The 21,361-nt window shown below is 39.2% G+C and overlaps 1 protein-coding gene across 12 annotated transcripts in view; it reads right to left on the bottom strand.

The window, feature by feature from the left end:
* LOC148026404 (GDP-mannose transporter GONST1-like) overlaps positions 1-13,212 on the bottom strand; it is an 83,969-nt gene extending 70,757 nt beyond the window's left edge. For 2 of the 12 annotated variants that reach the window (XM_087690858.1, XM_087690861.1), the window contains exon 1: positions 12,828-13,204. The gene's annotated coding sequence lies outside the window, so the exon portion shown is untranslated. Of the gene's footprint in view, positions 1-12,827 lie in introns of all 12 variants that reach the window. The other 10 variants (XM_087690860.1, XM_087690855.1, XR_015692835.1 and 7 more) reach the window with 9 other exon arrangements.
* Positions 13,213-21,361: the final 8,149 nt, after the last annotated feature.

The following is a 21,361-nucleotide window of genomic DNA, read 5'->3' as shown; positions in this document are numbered from 1 at the left end:
TGGGATTCACAATGCAATCTTGTCTTGAGCAATCAACGATCTATAGCACCAGGAGTTTTTTTATGAACGTTGTGAACATCGTCTAGATGAAGTATTGCCAATCTGGAGTATCTATGACATGAGAGATCCCATAATCTGTGCCAAAAGGTCACTACCTTGAAGAGTGTCTTTGCAACTATAAGTGCTGCCTCTAGCACTCCTCTAACAATGGGATATGTGGTGGTGGGCTTACTCCTAATTGTGCGTGCTATCATCATGATTAGCGACCTTTCCATGCTATCCTGACCATCATAAATAATCTCTCTTTGCTCTGGTTTGATCAATGGGTGAACTGAGACACCTGTGGTACGAGCTGCAGCCCCATACCTCTGCTCCATATAGTAGTGTATGTGTGATTAGAGTGTCAAACAACCATAGTTTGGTGCAAGGCTCTTGGAACTATATGTGAGCACATTGACTCTCGAGTGCCTCCAATGCTGCATAGACTCATGCCAAATGTGCCTCTGATGCCAGTGTCAATGTAAATTGTGGGCTGGAGAAGGTGAATCCTAGATAAACATATTCCCTCACATGCTCTGCTATGTCTCATCCTAGTGTGAACTGGTACATAGATCTAGTCACCCATGCTATTGAAGTATTGAAGACCATAGTTTTGTTCTTTCCAAGGTTTACTGTAAGGTCTTTGTCTCTACAATAGACATGAAAAGCATCTAGGTGGCGTTGCAATTTCTCTGGTGAATCCGAAATGAGAACAATGTCATTTGCATACAATAATGTCAGTATCAACACACCTACAATAATAAGAACAATGTCATTTTCATACAATAATATTGGTATCAACATGCCTACTAGGCTGGCTCTAGCTTCTCCTCCTTGGTCAATGTAATTAGTCACTTCATCTATATATAAACCAAACAATGTGTGAAAGCAGGCATCCTTGTTTCACTCTTGTGGTAATGTCAATCCTCTCTCATAGCCTCCCAAGTGCTTGTACATGACCTGTCACACTCTCATATAATGCATAGATATCCCATTGTATACCTTTTGGTACTCTAATATCTTGCAGTCTCCACATAATGCGTGCATGAGACATTGTATCAAAAGGGTTGTAGAAATCCACAAAGGAGCAATAGATCCTCTTGCCTGGAGCTCGAGCCTCCTCGATAATGGCTTTGAGTGTGAGGATATGGTCCATTGTCTTATATTTGCATTTGAAACTTGACTGTCCTTGTGTTCTCTTGCCTTGTATCTCAACCCACTTACTAAGTTCATGTTCCAATATAGATCCATATATCTTGGCCAAAGTATATCCGATCATGATAGTCATGTAGTTGCTAGGGATCAAAGGATCACCACTCTTAAAGAGTGGAAATATAGTATTTTCTGACCAGCTCGTAGGGAAGCCCTCGCATTTTTCTTGAACATATGTGCTAGTATGTCGCAAGCATGTGAGAAATGTTTTGCCACTAGCCTATTCTCATTCTGTGCCCTCCCATTTTGTAATCTATAAATTGCATCCCTAACCATTTTCCCGGTGAAAAAAGATCAATGTGTTGACCTACAAGCCTGCGGGGGCTACATAGGCAGCTATTGTGGCAGATCATATAGCTATCTTCCATAGTCAAGCCAAGCATCTGGTGATGTAATTTGTATGTGGGGTTGTCATTTATGAAACATCTTCCATGCATTCTTGCTATTCAGTCCCAAAAATAAGTGATATATCTTTGCTTCTGCTTTTGCCAAGTAGTCTCGCTTCCTTTTTTGCACAGGATGTTTGAAGAATGTCCTTTCTTGACGATGTGTCGGAGTGCCTAGCTCCACTTTTCTTTGTAAGCTAGCCCAAGAGACTTTGTATTCATAATCATACTACCTTTTTTGGGAAGCAATAGAGAGTGTAGGTCTACATCGGGGCAGGGTGTGTGGGAATGCATACATGGATGATCTATGTATGGCTTTTGCTAAGTCCCTTGTACATTCCTCAACGATTTGCTCAAGTCGAATGTATATAAACTATTTTGTAGAGAGCCATTGTAGACGTGTGAGGTGTCTTCCACAAAATGGTATTTGGGATGTTTAGAGAGGTGCAGTATTCCATGTTTCATGTCCTTCGAGCACGAAAGTCAAAATAGCATGATCTGCTGGGCCAATTCGTCTCTTAAATACCTTAAAGTTTTGTATCATAGTCACTAGGGATGGGGGACAGAGATGGGGATGGGGGGAATGGGAGGATGGAGGAGAATAGGGAATGGGGGATGCAGGACCAAGACAGGGATGGGGACGTAAAAGTTATATGTTTTCTAGACATAATTGAAATACTCTATAAAGAGTCTAAACAAATACAATAGCTTGACTCAAAAACCTTCTAAAGTACCTCATGAAAGTTTAAAACAATATATGGGCCATGAAGGTTGAAACATGAATGAATAATGAATACTCAAATTGAAGGGTAGAAGTAATAATTGTCAATGCCAAATGGCGACTAAGAAATGTTGTATGGCTTAAAGACTAAGATCCAACAATAAACATTGAATAATGAGTACTCAGATTTAAGACTATAAGAAACAATACAAACTGAGAAATGTAGTAAAAGTTAAAACAAAGGAACCATAAATGCCATATGAATGAAGACTAAAGTCCAACAGTAACCACTAAATAATGAGTCCTTAGATTAAAGACTGCAAGAAAGAGTATGAGTACAAAGCCTATGTCACGTGGCGTCTAGTGCGTCTTGTCCCACATGTCCCCCCCATCTCGTGACGCATCCCCTTGTGATGGACCACTGCATGGAAACGCACTCTTTTTGGGATGCATTGGAGATTGGTCCCGCGTTTCGGGACGGGTTCCCTATGTTCTGGGCTCGCGTTCCCTAAGTCCCTTGTGACTATGTTTTGGATGTTTGGTATCAATGCTAGTGAGCTTATTAAGTAATCTATAGTGCATGCCCCTCCTTTGTGATTCCAACATCTCAAAGTGTTAGATCCTGGCCATTGTGATAGACCATGAAAAATGGCTAGTTTGTGTGCACTTCCCAAAGCCAATAGATGTGTCCCATAGGTACTCACTTCTTTATCCTGGGCTCTCTTGTGTAGGTGTATTTCATCTATGTTAGCCTCTTTGAACATGGCATTATCATGCATATAAAAGTCACTTTGTCTATCTCTAGTGTGTGCATTGAAATCTCTCACTAATAATATGTCCCCAAAGCTGGCATATCTCATAATATCCTTGTAGAGTACATTAAATGGAGGTCCATCTTGTGTGGCATAGGCTGAGTTTATAGGAGGAAAATAGCATATTGCAATGGGTATATTCGGTAGTCTTCTTGCGTGTATCATAATCCATAAGTATTGTGCATCATCATCTCTCTTCATTACCTGCACCATTCCTTTGAGGTCTTCTTGGTATAGTATGACCACACCTTTAGAACCCTTAGTGCTTCCTGGTTTTCTAGCTGCTAGATGAAATGCACACTCCCATATGTATCCCTGCATGTTTGGCAGCTAGCTACCTTTACATTGGTGTGTCTCTATCTACATGGCTATGTCCATGTTTCAGAAGCTATCTTCAAAGTAACTAGCATCCAAGCAATTCCATATTGACATCCAAAGTGCCTCATAGGTCTCATACCATCATGCAGTCCTATAAGTGATGTTGGCCTGTCCATCCCTATAAACAATCCATTCTTCCTCTTTCTGGGCTTCTAATACTTTGGGCATGTGTTGTTTGTGATATGCTATCTATGCTAGGGTAAGATCCTCATCCAAATAAATCTTCTCACCTTTGAGGGCTCTCCTCTTTTATATATATGTATATATATGTATGTATGCACACACACACACACACACACACACATGTATGTATGTATGTATGTGGTGTGTGTGTATGTATGTGGTGTGTATCTATATGTATGTATGTATACACTATATATATGTGTGCATGTGTACACACACACACACACACGGCTGGTATTGTTGCAACAGTTGACATGCTAGTATTAGTCAGTAGGAGACCCTCGAGGAGCTGGTAACATACCTAGAAAAGACTACAATTATAGGTGATAGTGGATTTGGGGTTGTTTCAGCTAGGCATTATAATATTTAGGGTGTTTCATTAGTGGAGACAACTTTCATGGCTGTCTAGATAAGGCAAGAGCTAAGTCTCTCCATTTTCTTGCAATGGAAGTTTGAATTTTCCCTCTCTTCAGCATTCTATCTCATCCTCCAGCCATTTGTCAAGTTACTTCAGCAAAATCCAGCCATTTGAGTCATCAAAGGAGGAGAGTTTGGTTAATCTCTACTATAAGCCCTAATTTACAGCATAAATTAGGGTTTGAATTGAGGGCCTAAGACTTGAATTCCAATAGCTGAAATTGAAGAATTTCAAGAAGGTTCAAGAGGCTGGCCAGTCCATATTAGATTTGGGGCTTGATTTGTCTTTCAAGGAGCAAGGTGAAGGCAAATTTGTGAGTAAAACAAGGAACAAATTGGTTTGAAAACTTGCTGTCTTGACAGCAAGAGGTAGTTGGATTAGTGTAGGAGACCACAGGATCTCAGATGTACTCCATCGATTTGCGATAAAAGTCAAAGAAATACTGCAAGGGGTACCAGTTTTGGGCCATCAGGCTGTCCATTGTCTAAGATTAAAGTAGTGAAGTGGGCATTTCAATTTATGTGATTTATTTACTTGTGGTAATTATTGTTAAATTAGGTTATTACCATCTTCGAGAAGGAAGATTGGTTTCAAATCTGTGCCCCTAGGGAGAATAAAGGAATAGTCAAACCCAAGATGAAAGTGACCTTCCTTCTCAGAGAGGGTGGTAATGATCTGATAATCAACAGTTACAACAAGCATAAAATTTGTTGGGGGTAAAGGCACCTGTGCCTATGCCGACCTGTATTTATTTCACACACCATGACTGCACACCTATGCACTGCAGGTGGCGGGTGTTCATTACTGTCACTTTATTCTTTATTCTTTCAGTGACCGTTGAATAAGGAAAGGCCGGTCACACATTATGATTGTTGAAGTTTCCACATGCAATCTCTCTCTCTCTCTCTCCATCCATCCGCTATAGTGCTTGCTTTCGCTTGTGTACTTCCACTTAGGCTTTACCTTTCAATTGGTATTAGAGCTAACCATTTGAGAAGCTTCTTTATCCTTTGCTTTAGCTTGGATTCAAAGCTTTAACTCCAGGTTTCATGGCAGCCATTGTTTCTTCCTCTCGAGGTATGCATTGAGTTTTTTCTTCTCCCGGCTTGTTTGAGCTTGCTCCAGGGCTTGCCTAAGTGTTGTTGAGTGCTTATTGAGCTGAGGAGTAGCCATTCTATCTATTTTGAGTGGATATAGAGTATGTTGCAAAAGTCATGTATAGTTATGGCAGCTTGATAACACTTTCGTATTTTGGCCATAACTTTTGCATACAATATCAGATTTAGATATTCTATAGCTAGAAATGTAGAGTGCGATGAGAACTATAGATGTAAGCACTCACAAAGTTGATTTTGTGTGGTTTTCACTTCTCTGTTTCACATAGAAGAGAACAATTCTGGTTTGGATAGTAAATACTGGGCTCTATTATGCATGTTTAATGTCTCGACTCTCAATGATGCTATTTTGGTGGCTGGATCTTATGATTATGCTTGAAAGTGCTAGTTGGATTGTTTAGAGCTTGATTAGCTCAATTTTGTAGAATTTCATCGTTGTAATAACAGTTTGGGCAGCAAGCTATTATTAGTAACTTTATGCCTATTGAGTCTTGATGCTATTCAGGTATACCACTTACATGCATCGATGTCTAGCATTGATACTTGTATTGGGATATGATTATGGATGGCTTTGGCACTTGGATTTGAGCTACATTTGATGTACTTGGGCTTTTGGTCAGTTGCTTTGAGCTTCTGTGCTTACTCACTTATGGGTATTAAAGCTTCATTGGACACTTATGCTCGTGGATGTATTTGTGATGCGCTTGGGCTTCCCGGATGCTTTGATGTATATGTCTTGACCTTTGCTTGCACACTTTATATTTCGGATTCGCTTCTAGTTGGAGACACTTGCACTTGACAAAGCTTGGTTGTTTGAGACAATAGGACTCTTGAGTCATGTATATGCTCTCCTATATACTATTGGCTGCAGTTACTCCTACTTCTCAGTTGATTTGATTCCATATGCTTTGGACACCAACACTTATCTCTATCAGCAGTTTGTCAGTGATGTATATGATTCTGGGATGTATGATTCACTGACACTTTGAGTTTGTGATAGTCTTTGGTATTGGTGGTCTATGCTTAGTCATTGCTAGTTGCATTCTTTGTATCACGGTTGCTACTTGGATATCGTTGGTAGTGGAAGCTTTCTTTCTTGGCTATTTGCCTACAGTCAGATTGACATCATAGTTGAGAGAAACGTTGCAATGGAAACGAAAACGAGAATGGGAACATCAATTTTCAAAAGGGGCAAAATGGAAACAGGAATGCCATGTCATCAAGGGGATATAAGGGTGCATGTTGCATAATATCCTTCTTAAAAATATTTTAAGATGTATATACTAGAAAGCTTTATTTATCATTACTACAAGTTGAAGCTTGGAAGATAGAGAATGAAAATACCATTTGGAATTAATAATGGAGGTAGGATCAAACTTACAAAAGATCAAAGATCTAAAGGCTGCATTTAAATATGAAGGACAAAATGGAAAATACAAATTTTATAACAAGTACAAGTGCTGAGAAAATAAAATATCAAATATTTGTCTCATCTAGAATTTCTTCCTCTTCATCATCTCATTGTCTTGATTCTCTTCGTTGGCATCCTCCTCTTTTTCCACCAACTTTTGAAGTGTGGAGTTCCAACCTCGCATAACCTTAGCATTAGCTTGGAGTTGCCTTCCGTTATGCTAAAACTCTGGATCAAGAATATAAGCAACACAATGAAGTGCTAAGGAGTATTGGTTCCATCTGCTTACAACAAGCTTCTCAATTTCTTGTTTCTTACATGGAGCAAGGTCAAGAGCATGGATATTCTCAATGAGACAATCCATTGCTTCCTGCACCTTACCGATGTGTGGCACATCACTATCTACTTTCTATAGGAGATTAACTATATGCAAGCATAGAAGAAGCAATTGCTTTGCTTCTTCCCAAAACACATATTGGGTCATAGTTATATAGCACAACTAACCTAATGATATTTTTGAAGTAGGCCAAGTTCCCAAGGTGGAATGGCAACCATTTTCTTTAGAGCTGGCCTCATATTGTAAAGGCAATGAACCATAAGAAAATTGTAAGCAAACCTACTCTTAGAATACTTCAGTATCTCATTTTTAGCATTTCTCTGTACAAGGCTAGAGAGAAGTGATGGTGGGTAACAAAAGAGATTATTTCCTTGCCTGTAATGATAGTGCTCTTGATCCATGCTAGTGCTTCAATGTCTTTCAATAAATTATTAAGACAATGGGCCATACATGGACTCCATGTAATGTGGAGATATTGTTGCTCCAATAGAGCACATGCAGTCCTATTTGTTGCCTTCCCATCTGAGACAATGGGCCATACATGGATTCCATGTAATGTGGAGATATTGTTGCTCCAATAGAGCACATGCAGTCCTATTTGTTGCCTCCCCATCTGAGACAAACTAAATTACATTTTTCAGCCCCACATATTCAACTACCTCTACCTGTATCTTGCATAAGACGAGCTCTTTTGTTGAGTGCCACACTTCGTTGCTTTATGTAGAGAGTCTTGCCACAACATGAAGCAAGGACACCTTCCAAGGAGTTGCCACACATACTAGACCAACCATCACCAATGAGACTTATCCCATAGTTATCCCATTGTTGCTTGATTGGTGTGATGGTGGCCTTTATGCTGGTCACTTCTTCCAGAAGTTTCTCACGTAAAGCATCATAGGTAGGAGGTTAATAAGATAGGCCAAATTGTGCAATTTCAGAAATCATCTTCTTCAAGAAAGGAGATCATGCCACAGTGAAGGGAATTCCACATGAGTTAAAAAAGGGTGCTTCTACTTAAGCTTTCCTTTGTGGATGCCATGCAGTGAACAAATTACTTGTTTTGCTCAAGGGTTGGATGATGTACTTGGTGTGCTACTACTTGTGCCAGTTGTAGGAAAAGTGGCTGTTTGATTGGCACCACACTCATGGGCTTGACTTCCACTAGGAGCAATTGTAGCTGAAGGCATTGATGCTTGGATGACATGAGTGTTCTTTGGAGGTCTAGTTTCCGAATACATCTTCACATCCCTTGCCATGTGAGCACAATGCTTTGGGGGTATCTTGTTACTCACAACCTTTGATACTATGGCCAAGAACATTAAGGAGATGTGCCATCACTCGATCAACACCTCCACCTTGTTTGATGCCACAAAATCGACACTCAAAATGCCTTGATCCACTTGCCTTGCTACTGTATGATCCCATCACACTAACTTGTTGCCACCAATAATCGGCTTGGGTCATTTCTCTCTCTTTGGGTTTTTTCTTCCATGGTTTGAGGCCTCATTATGAGGTAAAAAGGGGAGAAATTGTGTGTGTGTGTGGAGAGAGAGAGAGAGAGAGAGATTAACGTCTACATAAGGCCAATGTGGCCTATGAGACAAAATCCAGAGTACATCCATGTCTAATGTCATCTCATCAGTAAGGTAAAGATAACATTACAAATAAGTGGGTGGCCTATGAAACAATACTGAAAATAACTATATGATGGGGCTATACTAGGGTTGAACCATGTGTAGTGTTATTCCATCAATAGAAAAGAAAAGGAAAGGAAAGGAAAGGAGAACTAGATCTGATAGAACCATGTACAAAAGTGTGGTGGGGACTATGGGTTGTAGATGATCTCAAGATCTGCACATGATCTCAGCTATGATGCGGTCCCTAGCTGCTTCACTGATATGCCTCGTGGTGAGTCTACGGTGTCTCGTGATAATGGCTCTAATCCGACTGTGGTGTGGCCTCCTCGGACGTGGTCCTAGTAGACGGGGTCGTCGTGCTCGATGAAGGGAAGTGGCTCTATCCAATGTGACACCACGGTGTTGCCTGTAAGGTGTCTGTAGAAGAAGTCTGTCACTGCTCTCTGTGTATGTCCCTCTGGGTGAGCTGGCCTCCTGTCTCGTAGTAGTACAGTTCGGCGCCTCTCGAGCTCCAGGAGGAAAAGACCTAGGCATCTCTGGTCCTCGTACTCCATGACACGACAAAGGGGTCCAAATCCATCACGGAAGAGGCAGTGGCACCGTCCTCGTATGTCATAGTATATTGTGCATCTGTATATGTAGTGCTCCTCCGTCTCAAGCTCTCGACCACAGAGCTGGCAAGTCCTATCCTCTACTAGGGTATTTGTCCATCTGCCTAGTAGCAGAGGGAGAGAAGAACTATTGATTTTCACATATGGCTATTTGGATGAGCCTAGATGGTTTGGATATTGACCGCCACCTTCCACCTTTTGACTACAACCTTGACTACCCTACACTTTTCCTAAGCCAATCAAAGCTAAACCATGTGATTATAGTTGATATCTTGAGGAATGAGACAATGAGGACATGGATCCATATACCACTCCCTCTAGGATGGAGAATGGAGTTCTACCAAAGTCACTTCTTGTGTCTTTCTGATGATGAATTCACTATTCGGCTAGCATACATGGACACCCATCTCTCCCACAGCATACAAGCGGCTATCGAGCAAATTCATACGTTCTCTAATAGGCTATAGATGGAGATGTGTAGATGGAGAGATTCTCTAGTAGAGGGTAGGACTTGCTAGCTTTGTGGCCGAGAACCTGAGACAGAGGAGCATTACATATGTAGATATACAATATACTATGGGATACAAGGATAGTATACTATGGAATACAAGGACAGTATTACTACCTCTTCTATGAGTTTTGGCCTCTTCATCGTGTCATGGAGTATGAGGACCAAAGATGCCTAGGTCTTTTCCTCCTGGAGCTCCAAGGGTGCCGCACAGCATTACTACGAGATAAGAGGTCAACTCACCCAAAGGGACCCACATAAAGAGCAATGATTGACTTTTTTCACAATCCCAATACTACTGACACTAGTGGCCTTGCAGAGAGAGAGCCACCCTACCAGACACCTCCCATTCCACACTGGAGTTACATTGGATAGAGCCATTTGTCATGAGAACATGTATTTTTGAAACCTCACTAAACATGTGGATTAATTTTTAATCACATGGTTAAGTAAATGTTGCATATGTGAGGTGTAATTGGGGTTAGAGTAAATTTACAAGCCTGGGACCCAAGGAAATCACAGGATGTCAAAGGAAAAAGTTGCTATAAGTTATGCGGCACAGGTACTTGGTGGTATCTAGTGCCAGTTGTTGACCTAGGTCATTCATTTAGCCATAAGCGTCAATTGGTGACACTAGAGAAGTGGCATTTAATGGTACCTAACGCCAATCTGATGGTCAAAGATGGTACAGAGACACTCTGAAATGGAAGATGCCTAGCCAATTTAATTATTGGCCAGCCAGATTATTTTTTAGGGCACCGAAATAATTATTAGATTAATTTTCAATATTTAAAGACTGAAAATCAATATTTAATTATGGATAATGCTAAAAAAACCATTTGGAAAGACTACCACTTGTCAAAAATGCCCATGCAAGTCTGAAAAACGTCTTTAGAGGCTAAAGAGAGGCATTTTTAGTGCATTCAACCTGCAAGAGAGAGGGAAGAGATGTTGTTGGCCTAATTTGCAGCCATTGGGAGACCTTCTGAGGCAAGCAAGGACAAGAGAAGACCAACCAACAGTAGGTGACAGCATCTACAAGCTGTTGAGACAGGGCAGCAGCAGTAAATGACTAATTTTCTTTAATTCTTTGCATCTACAAGCTGCTAAGATAAGGCAGCAGCAGTAAATGACTAATTTTCTTCAATTCTTCGCAAAGAAATTTTGAATTTTCTCTCTCCTCAACATTCTCTCTGATCTCCCACCCTTTCTACAACCTTGCTCTCCAAAGATTGCAGCATTGAGATCACCAGAGGCTAAGAAATTTCAGATTTCTCTGCTCTATAAACCCTAATCTACAGTAGAAATTAGGGTGTAACAGCAGCCTCAGGAAGCGTGCCAGAAATTGGAAGCTCCAAGACTTAAAGCTGTTTTTAGCCTAATCAAGTGGAGGGATCAGCAAATAATTGAATTTGGGGCATTTTCCATCTCCATCAAAGCGGATGAAGGCCAATTGATTGCCGGAATCAAGAGGCAAAACAGATTAAAGACTTACTAGTCATTTTGAAAAGCAAGGGGACTTGGAATACCGAAAGGGATTGGGAGAATCCCATTGTACATCAACTTCTTCTTCAATTAAGTTAAATAAATACCGAAAGGGGCGCCAGTTTTGGGGCCAACAAGGCGTCCAATGTCCAAGATTAAATAGTAAAGTGTACTTTTCAGTTTTGTGAATTTGTTAATTGCTATAAATAGTGCTTAATCAAGTTATTTACCACCCTATCCGAGGAGGAAGGCTGGTTACACCATTTCACTTCGAGCATGACGACCCTATCTACCAAGACCACGTCCAAGGAGGCTGCACCATAGTCGGATCAAAGACATTATCACGAGATAGCGAAGACTCAATACCAGACATATTTGTATTCAGCATCTTTTGTAGTTCAGTGCAAATTTTATTCTTCCATTCTCTTCTTTCATTGCAATCTTTCTCTTTCCTTCTCTCTCCATGGTCATGTTTCCTCTTCCATTGCACACTCTCACAGCTGGGGATTAACAGTAGCGAGAGTATAGTGGACAGGACATAACAATTGTCCCACATGAACCCACTCTAAAGCATAGGTTAAAGCACATGGTAACCCCATCCGTCAAAACCCAAAGCCAAAATGAACGAATGAGACCAGCATGGGTATAAACAGAAGATGGAAAAGACAGAAGAGTAAACGTTAGCCAAAGTCAGCTCCATTGGAGATTGTACAACTGCTTGCTCGAATAATCAGTTTTCAAAGATACAAGTAGGTGGTATTCAGATGAGTTCGATGATGGAGAAGAATTGCCTACTTCAATCACTTGCATAAGCAAATCTGACCACCAAGGAACCAGAAAGATCAATGGCTTTCCTGGCATTTTATCACTTGAACACCTTATTCAAGCCAATGCACTAATGAAACTAGCCCCATTAGACTCATCTCATACACATGCTCATAACACTATACCCAACCAAACAAAATTTTGTGGATTCCTCAGACCTCACAAGAAAACACAGCTTTCAAGAACACTTTTGCAAGACCCTTAGATGCATGAAGGCGCATCCATACAACAAGAAGTATTTCCCCATGGTTGGATTGTAGTCTAAAGTCTATCCCCAATACTCCACCAAGCTTGAAACAGTCCCAAAGCCTTGCTGATGACTTATTGAGGAACTTAAGAGGGGGAATTTGCTGTATTTGCAAAGGTCTCATGTGATGAGAATAGGATATGCTAGACGAGAGGCCCTTCTTGTTGATTCGAGATAGAATCAAAGTGCAAGCCGCATCATTAACATAGCCACACAAATTTTCGAAGCATAAAGAGAGAGATAGAGCAGCACTTGTGATGTATTGCACGGGGAGATGTTTGAGCTTGGCATCTCAGCGATGTTATGAATGGCATGGAGACACGATTTGGCCTTGTTGATGGTCATTTTATACGTCTTTCTGGCCAGTTACACACACACACACACACTCTCTCTCTCTCTCTCTCTCTCTCTCTCTCTCTCTCTCTCTCTCTCTCTCTCTATTTATTTATTTATTTATCCCAAAGCCCCTATTTTCCTGTGAAAATCGATCAAACAGGCATACCTTAATTCAACATGCAGTGGCATAGTCACACGCACGAGCAGGAAGGGCGTCCCTTCTCTGCACAGATAACCAGCGTCTAGCCTTGTTCAAAGGATCATCTGTCATATCATCTTCTCCCTGTGATAGAAGTGTCGGCCATGGCCACGATAATATCGTCCAAAGCCTCGCTTTTCTTGCTCGCCCGAGGCCATGTTTATCCAAAATGAATCAGAGGGTTCCAGCACGAGCATGCAGAAGGACCAGAAAGCATACAGCTGATTCCACTGTCCCCTGTCCTCGTTCTGATAAAAAGGTGGCGACGACACGCCATAAGGTACCTTTCAATGACCGCGATAAAGACAAAAGCCTAAGGCCCCGATTTACCATGATAAGGGAGAAACCTCACGCCCCAATTCATCATTTTTCTCACAACTTTACCCCTCACAGAACATTAGGACGAAATAGCAAAATGTTTGTTTCTCTCGACATGAAAGTATCCGAATTGGCGATTCAACCATTTTATCCTCGAAAAATCATCTTGAGAAGCTCGAAATTTTCTAAAACATAGAAGATATAAATAAGGAAGTCAAATTGTGATTACTTTATCGGGCACTACCAGCGGGGTCAAAACTACTTTTGGAGGCAAGAAAGTTTCCCACCCGAAGGTCCTTATTCAAGTCTTACTCTGATAATGGAGAGGGTAATAGGATTGAAACCATCAACTACTACTACACTTCAAAGACTTAGTAGAGAACTCCTGCAAACGGTATGGGACTGTGGAGACAAAATAGAAGAAAGTCAAGAGGGTGGTCGTTGGATTGAGCTTGGACCAATCAGGGAAGCCACTGAAAGGAGGTGGAGGGCCTCACCTCCAAGTATGAAATATTAAATTGTTTACCAAGGAGTAGTAGTTCAATTGGTGGGATGATTGTGTGAGAAATCTGCGGTCACAAGTTCAAATCTTGGATTGAACAGCTAAGTAGTGTCGTACCCTTAGGGGTGCAAAGATTGTGATGTAGCCTAATCATAATCCTTTCAAAATTGATGCATTAAAAAAAGAATTTAAAATTGAAGGTCCAATTTTTGCCTCCCGATTTGAACCCACAAAATAGTTACAAGGTGAAACCAATTCAATGGCATTGAAGGAGCAATTGTTTCACATGATTTACAAATGTTGAATAAGAAAGCTTATCAAACTTACTACATTCATATATGCCAATGTTGTGTCATGTTATAAGGGAAAATCACTTTCTCAATTCCCTTACCCTATTTCACATATGCTCCCTAGCATTGGTAGAGATACTTAGCAAGACAGCAAACTAATATTAAATATCAAGGGAGAATACCATATGCATGAAGAATAGTTTATATTTGATTATGAATCGCAACTCAAAGTACTTCATGACCGAGCAAAACATGAGCTTTTTTGTAAATAGTGTCAAGTTGACATCTTCAAGCTTTTTCCTTTTACCACACAAAGAAGCAAAAAGACAATATCACAAAGTGTGCAAATTACAAACAAAGGTGTCCATTACTTGTGCCTCTAAGTCCATTTCTAAATGCATCTTACATCACAATATAGGATTTAAATTAGTTAAACAACATATATTATATAGTTTTGCATGGAAAGACTAATGAACAGCATTCAACAACAAGTTGCTTACTAGTTTAGCCTTTATGAAATAGCATATATCAAATGGCACTTGTCATGTTATACTACACAACCTAACATTAAAGAGTTGAAGCTTTATTTATCTCATAGTCTCCAAAAACTCTAATGATTTTTCATATGCCTTCATGAGTTGGCCTTAATTTTTTTCATAAATTTTTGATAGATGTGTAGAAGGATATTTCTTATTACATTGAATAAGAATCATTAGGGCATGTGCTAGCAACTTGCCAAAGGTAGTACTAGACTAGGAAAGTGATTTCATGATTGTCCTAAGAAGAATTGGGCTATTTTTGTTCTTCCAATTCTTGTCCAAGTGGAATAGCAGATGGAAGAAACATGACTGTCAAATATAGGACTAAGGATATCCAAATCTTGTTGATGGTCCAGTCTTTGAAGTAATTTAACAAGCTCTTGTGAGTAGAGAATTTGCTCAAAATTTGAGGCCATATTGGGGCCTATAAACTCATGTGGACACTTTTTGAATATCATCCTATGACACAAAAAAGTACATCCAAAAAGAAAACTTATCTTATTCACCTCTAATTGAAAAGGTGAATCCATAAAGGATAAACCGATCTATTAATCAATAAGCAACATTGCATTAGGGCTAAAAATGCTTCAAAAAATGTACTTTTGTTACTCGTGGGATTAAGAAAAGTGCCAAAGAGAGTTTGCCACATGTGCAAGAATATGGTATATTTGTCTCCTCCTTTTTGGAGATAGTAGAGTCTACTTTGTGATTCTCTCCTCCTTTTTAGCCAAAATCTCCAAAGTTTGATATATTTTTGGTAGTCCCAAATTCTTATTTACTTACAAAATTTGACAAAGGACATGATAAAGATGTTATAAAGTTAATAATGACTTTTTTGAAAATTGAGAGCTTTTTGGCACCCAATATATTTTCATTAGTCTTCTTAATATTCATTTTTAGTTCATTCGCCTTTCTCGGTGAGCTTCTTTCTTTACTCATTTGCATTTCTCGGTGAGTTTCTTTCTCTGTGAATTCAATCTAAGTATGGCATCTAGAAGGCACTCTTCTCATCTAGTGAATTCCTGCATTGTCTATAGCTAAGGAGCTAACGGAAATTGGGAGCCAAAAACCTTTTGTATAAACAATTGGGTTACCACAATGCTTTGCAAGGGCTCTCACAAAGGTGAAAAGAAGAAAACAAGAGGATATAAAACATCACTGGAAGGACGTATGATTGCTTTTAAAATTACACACGAAGGGTGGTTTACATGGCTAAGGATATGCACTTGCCTCCAAACGAATGTGTTTCCTAGCAATAGACACATTATAAGTCTTGAATTAATAGCATATGTGATATTTTTTTCATTTAAGCAAGCACTAATATCGAATTCTTGGTTGTAGATATATTTCTATCAACAAGTATTGAATAGCAACTTATGAAGAGCTTAAGTGGAATCTTCCATGCGATTCATAAGGCATTTGTAGACATTATCTATGCTAATGAGACCGTGGGTTCCTTTAGTGAGAGAAGGGTTTTTATATATTATGCACAATATGTGGTTCTCTCTAGAGAAGGTACATATGGACATATCAAAGATTTGTCATTGCCAAGTCTTTCATCTCTAAATTGGGAGATTCCTGATGATGAGGCAACGATGCATGGTTTTAAATTCAAAATATATTGAGATATTCAAAGTCTATGATAGCTGGAAGGATCTCAAGAAGAATATGCCTATCATGGTTTATGCCCTTGTATATATTTGTGACCTACTTCAAAATAGCAAATTTACAAAGGACAAAGGTATCTTGGCTAAGTAGAAATTTTGCAAAAAATGAACTAGACAACATTATAGGAAGGCTTTGGAAATCTAGAGAGTATGACCATAGCGGCGATACCATGAGATGTATTGTATGCCCTCGGTCCTTATCTTTGTGTTATAACATCGCACGGCAAACTCTTGCTTTGACAGTCAAACTAAGCATTTGGATTCCCTTGGATTTTGATACAAATTGCATGCCTTTCAAACTTAAGGTGCAAGTTATAGCACATGAATAAAAAAAGAAGGTAAATGTCACTTCCAATTGGAGTCTTAAGGATGTAAGGGATACCTTGGAGCTGCTAGATAGTATATCCCCTGGATATAAGTTCAAAGTCAATGGTAAAACAATTGGAAAAAGAGTTGAACACTCTTTCTCTTGTATGAGTTACTTGCCTCTCACAATTGTAAGTTTTGAGCCATAAATATGAAAATATTTATTACAATTACATAGGATAAAAAGCTTTCATTGAATCAAGAGTTACAAAATTGAACTGAAAATATACAAGGATGTAAAATAACAATGGAGATTCCTCTTAGTTTCTGTTTACATCTATTTATCTTCTTTTGGCACTATAACTTCTTCATCACTTTCTACAAAGATCTCTAGTCTCAAAAAATAATGGCTTTTTTCTTTGGTTGCTGGAAGAATTTGACTTTGATAGGGGCCCTTTTCTCTTTAGGCTAAAGAGGAGATGGATGAGACTCCATAGGAGTAAGTGTTGGCATTCCTTTCTTTTCACCTTACTAGTCTTTCCAGATGACTTGCCCTTTCCCTTACTCTTAGTTGAATATTTTTGTGAAGGGGAGTCGGGATCAACTGGTGTAATTACCCTATTCAAAATCACTCAATAGATCTCTCCCTTATCCACCACATGTATGAATCAGGGTAATCTTGGCACTCTGAGAAAAAATGTAACAAGTTGGAAAACTCAAGAAAGGGTTCCTAAAAAAATCAACAATATGAAAAATACTTACATTCACCCCATCTTTCTTGAGTATCTTTGAATCTATTGTCTTATAAACATTTCAAATCACTCTCTATCCACAAGTATACATATCACTTCGCAAGGATACTTCTTGTTGGAGAAAGCTATATGGTTTTTTAGGATCAGCAATATCCTCATATGTGGTGTTCAAAAAGATAGCCACAAGCCTACCAGCATTGCAAATGGAAACATGTTACTAAAATAGACAATCAAATAAAATAAACAATTAACCAATATTCTATTCAATGTATATTTTTGCTTGGCCATGGATACCACTAAGAGAATTCATGAGGATAATTTCTTTGGTGTCTATATCAATATATATGAGGCTCCAATGTCCTTTGCAAAGTGAAATGTTAGTAAGTAATAAATACAACAAAGAAGTATAAATTAATCCTTTTGTAAAATTGCATATCTTTTTATGTAAGGAAAAAAAATGATATTTTACGATTGAATCAAACGTTTTGAAAAATATTTCTATATTTGAAATAGATCTCGAAAACAATTCCATTGATAATAGTGGATCAACAATAAATATACTTTTAGAGATTTCTTGGTTGAGAGAAGAAATTGTGTCCTAAAACCAATAGCGAAAACAAAGGAGTGTTATTTGCAATGAATAGCACCATCATTCTATATGCTAAAAATTTTGAGAGTTAAAATGCCTTACCATACACAGTAAAAGACTATAGAATCTGACAATTGAATATCTATTTAACAAAAGCATAGACTTGTTCTCATGAGATATACTAAGATAGTCCTCTTTCTCAGAAATGCAAGAAACATTGACAACCATTTGCTCATTCATCTCACCCACTCTCTTATAATTGACAACGTCAAGGATAGCAATTTTCCTCTTGCAAACTTTATCCTCGGATTCTATAACCTCTTGTGGTTTTTCTTATTGGACAAACTCTTGTTGGGATGCTGTTGGGTATAGATGTATTACCTCCGCGATCTTTGGCCCTTTCACTCTCCTAGAAATTTTTGGTAGAACATTAAGGATCTCAAAGGCTTTTTTATTAGTAGTGGGCAAGGGCCTTAATACCTTGTCAAACCTATATCTAATTTTGTTGACTATACTAAACTATTTGTTCATTAAGGTCACCCTATGAGTATGAGGAGCAACAACAATGTAAGCATCATTCATAAATTCAATAACAAAGTCTTCAACTACCTCCTAAAGACAAAGAAAGGCTACCCGCTACCATTTCTTTTGCATGCCAGTTTCAATGGTGGTGGACACCCTTCATAATCTATCAGAAATGTCCTTGATAATTCTAATAAAAGCTATCTTTGGAATGACATGTTATGAGCTCTCTGTGCCTTCCTTATCTCACTAAAACACTTCTAAACATAATAAAATCTAGACCTTAACTTCCTCCTGGACTTGTAAGGCTCTCCTCCATGAGCAGAAGGAGGGTCCAGGTTGCTCTATTTGCTGAATAGGTCCTCTAGGGGATGTTGGAAACTTGGCAGTTGTAGGAGAGGACTGTCCAGCAAGATCACAAGGTTGGTTATCAGCAACATGGAGCTTGCCACTAATGGCCTTGCCTCTTCCTCATTATCCTTGCAGTCTATATAGACCTTCCTTGCTATATGCTTTGTCCTTGCCATCACATGCTAGAAAATGACAGGTAAACCAATCAAAAAATACAAACCACACAAGGTAAGATACAACGCGAGACGAGAGGATCGGGATATGATGAAAGACATATTCGCACCGTATCATGCACTACAGAGGTGCAAATCAAGGACTGCAGATATAGTACGGTGCGAGAGGAGGGAACCGTGATCCTACAAAAGACCTATTTGCACCATATCGTAGACTGTAGATACGATGCAAGAGGAGGGAACCGTGATCTTGCTACAAAGGACCTATTCGTGTTGTATTGTGGACTATAGATACACCACAAGAGTCGATGACATTGTGACATGGTTCAAGACCTGTTCCTACTGTATCGTGAAAAAGCAAATGCAAGAAAGACGCAATCCTCATTATTCTTATCTTTGGACTGGTTTCTCTTGCTTGATATCGTAGAAAGACTCAATATAATCGTTGTAGAAGGTGGTCTCACTTTGTATCTTGAGGAACCAATATAGCACGATGGTGGAGAAGCGTCAGCACTGCAAGAGGTATCCTTGCTCTGTATCATTTACCAGTTAAACAAGCACGCGCAAAGGCAAAGCAAATACGATGTGAAAGGCAAGAGAGGCAATCTAGGAGGGGTTGTTGTTCACGTCATATTGTGGATGTCTAAAATGAGCCACGTAAGGCAAGATCGGTCTTTTATACTTGTATGGCATGTGACATGTGGCACAGTATTATTAGGATTTTCCATAGGCATCCACGTGGCTGTCCATGTGGAAAATCCTTCTCGTTGTCTCTAAATACATGTTACAAGGCATATTTGACATTTTCACCAAAATTTTCACTCGAATTGTTTTAGACCTCTTAAGTTATTTCCAAGTTCCTTGTGTTGTTTTTGGATGCAATTTCATTTCAGGTGTTTTGAAAATCATGATACGAAGTGAGAAGTGTTGTTTGTCAGGCGATCGAGTTTGTTTTTGCACCATATTAGCATTTAACGATACAAAGCAAGCATGCCTTCTCCTCCATGTGGTCGTCTTTGTCTATTCACGTCATATCATGCATCCTTCGATGTCTGAACCAAAAGATTTTCTAGGCTCCCAAGATGTGGTTGCTCCAAAGAGGAAAATAAGAAGATTGTCTTCAAGCTCAAGGGGCTCTAGTTGTCCTGTCTTTTCTCTTGAAATTCCCAGTGCTTCTTCTCCTTGCTCAGCAGAGCAAGTGTGGAAATGCCTAGGAAGTATCCAGGCAAAGGTAAGTCACCACTGAGGGTTCTTGGATTGTCTCAGATCAGAAAGGTTTCTCCCTCAAAAAGGCTCCTCGACTGTCTTCTTCAGAATGGCATGGAGTTATCTTACTATGGAACTGCAAAGGATATTTTCAACCCTTACTAGGATATCGATCATGTCTTGAATTCTTGCAAAAAATAATTTGTGGAGGAATTTTCTAAGTTTGAAAGTCTTGCATTTCATGTGGTTGAAAAGGATGCAAAGGAATATATGTTCATATACCTATTGGGAGCTTACCTTCAAAGAAGGTACTGTTCACAAGGAAGTGTGCATCTCATTCTTTTGACAAGTCATGCACCAAATTTGTTTTGTTCTGCTCATTCTAGTAAATGCAGACTTATGTCAAAAGAAGTTGCATTCATTGTGTATAATCTTGTTAAATATTCTGTCAAATCTTATGATGAACAACAAATGGAGGAACCAAAATGTTACAGCTTCTACCATTTGGATGAGGTGGCAAATGAGAAGGATGTAGAGGAATGTCTAGACCTCTAGCAAGAAGCATATATTGATGGCAAACTAGATGTTGCCCAATTCAAAGCTGAGACCATAATTGAAGAAAACCATGTAAATGTAGATATTATATGTGACTCCTCTTCTTTCTATATTGTTCCTTCTCTTCCAACTTTCCCTATTAAGAACGAGGAATACATACTACTATCAGACATCCAAAGGCTCTTCAATCTTAGGGAGAATTATTGTTTAGCAATCACTACATGGAGGCTTCTGATGCTGCAAATGGCATTGTTGATGTCGAAAATGAATCGAAAGAAGATTTACTTAACCTGGACACTGAAATTACAGATGACAAGTTTATTGATGCAAGGGATGCCATTTCTCTTTGTTTCAACAAGGCGCAAAGGATGCTGAGAAAAGCTTTAGAAAGACATCGAGGTGTCTTCAAACCTCCATCCTTAGAAATGTAAGTCATGGTGTGTTTGCAACATTTGTTGTTATTCCATACATCTCTCTCCAATGCTCCCAATTAATGCTCATATGTTTTCTTGTATGGTTTCCTAAAAAGCCTCTGGCTTTTGAGCCTCCCATTGAGACATCAACCACGACATCTCTTGTCTTACTTGAAAGTGTTGGATATTTTCTTAAGTGAGCTTGATCTCCATGAAAACCCATTTTGGAGAGTAATGCCTCACGTTTGTCAATACACTCATCCAATAAAGACAAGGGCTTAATCAAGTATGCATAGTTGAGATGCAACCTGAGAAGTT

Source organism: Lygodium microphyllum, chromosome 13 (assembly GCF_053477565.2).
Source record: "Lygodium microphyllum isolate KBCC chromosome 13, Lygodium_microphyllum_v1.1.10, whole genome shotgun sequence".
In the NCBI taxonomy this organism is placed as follows: domain Eukaryota; kingdom Viridiplantae; phylum Streptophyta; class Polypodiopsida; order Schizaeales; family Lygodiaceae; genus Lygodium; species Lygodium microphyllum.
This window is presented reverse-complemented; position numbering and strand designations above follow the sequence as displayed.